Genomic DNA, 1,712 nt, shown 5'->3' with positions numbered 1-1,712 from the left:
CACACAGCCCCTCCACACAGCCCCTCCACACACAGCCCCTCCACACAGCCTCCTCCTGCGTCCCCCGACACCTGGAGGGCAGGGCAGAGCTGGACGTGGAAGGGCAGGCTGTGAGGGGCTTCTTCCCGGAGAGAAAGCAGCAGAGATCTGGGCCTTGGGAGGTCCAGGAGGCCAAGTCTTCCTATTGCACAGGTTGAGTTCAAAGGTCTTTTAGGCCATACAGCTATTTTCCAGGAAAATGGACACTGACCAGTAGGGACAGGGATGTTTTCTAAGAAGGAGGGTGGGGGACAGGGCTGGGGGTGGCCTCACATGGACAGGGGCTGTGTTGGGGGGGGTCTTGTGGCCCCCATGTGGCATAAGACAGGCAGGAGGGGGAGGGGCACAGGGCAAAGCTCCCAATCCCTGTCTTGCCCTGTCAGTGGGAAGGAAAAGAAACCCACCTGTCCCTGTCCCTGCAGACCCCCTAGAAGCAGGCCAAGGACCGCCGGCTGTCACAGCCTCTCATGACCCCCTCCAGGTGGCCAGTCCTGTGGCGGGGACCAGGTCAGAGGTCAAGCTGGCAGGGCCAGACTCGTGAGAACCGCCCAGAGGGCTTGCTCAGGCTGGATTTCTGGGTCTCCACGGAGTCCGCTGGGACCCAGAACCTGCATTTCCGCCGCCTCCCCCCTCAGCTGCCCCCGGGATCTGGGTCTGCTGGGTGGGGTGTGGGAGGCAGTAGATCTTGTTCCTGGGGACACTTGGTCTGGAGGGTGACAGGGTGGCCCTGGGCAGGTGGGGCCGGTTCCTCTGGCCTGTGTTGAAGCATGCGCCCCTCTGGGCCCCGGCCATCAGCCCAGCCTCCCTGGTAGAAATGGAGAATTCCAGGCAGAGCTGGTTCTTCCTCCCGGAGAGCCTGCTCCAGCCACGGTGACCAGGACCTGAGAAGCTCTGCTCTTGGGCTGAGCCCCAGGCAGGAGGAGGCCAGGGTCTCTGGGCTCCCACAGGAGAGGGGGCGCCCAGCCCAGCGCCAGCCCGTTGAGGCTGTGGACTCTGTGGTCCCCAGGCAGGGGACATATGCCAGAACCACCAGGAAGGCTGAGCTCTGGGACCCTGCCAATGCGCTCACAAAGTTCTGTCATCTCGTAAAACTCGCAGAAGACTTAGCTGTCCGTGTTTAGGGCTGGTGGCCCCTTCTACTGGGTTCATCATAACACTCCTTTCACCTCGAGGGTCCCTGAGGAGCCGGGGGTGTGTGGGGCCCCCCAGGGGAGGCTGAGCTGGATATGCACTTGGCTCCATCTGCTGGGAGCCGTTTCGGGGTTCCCAGTCACCGCGTTTCTGCCTGCAGGAGCAGCAGGGAGTCCCAGGACAGGATGGCCAGGGCCAGAGGTCACATGGTGAGGCAGACATGTCCTCCCAGCCTGGGAGGTGTGGGGACTGCAGCGGGAGGAAATGCCGCTCCTGCTGCCAGGCCCACGACCGTCCTCACCACGGCGGGCTGTGACAGGGGCGGGGGGGCGGCCTTCCAGGCGCCTGCGTTAGAAACAAATCCGGGCAGCCCTGCAGGAGGAAGCGGGCATTCCACAAAGGCATGAAGACGCCACCACGAAATGGGGAAATGCCGTGGGTCAATTGCTTATTCATCGCAAATGGTTCACGAATAAAACACTTACTGAATATTGTGTTGTGTTTTCCAGCTTTTTAAGCTTTGTGATGTGATAATTTTTAAC

Source organism: Cebus imitator, unplaced genomic scaffold, assembly GCF_001604975.1.
Source record: "Cebus imitator isolate Cc_AM_T3 unplaced genomic scaffold, Cebus_imitator-1.0 Scaffold635, whole genome shotgun sequence".
Lineage (NCBI taxonomy): Eukaryota > Metazoa > Chordata > Mammalia > Primates > Cebidae > Cebus > Cebus imitator.
The sequence above is the reverse complement of the archived record's forward strand: the minus strand, read 5'-3'. Positions refer to the sequence as shown.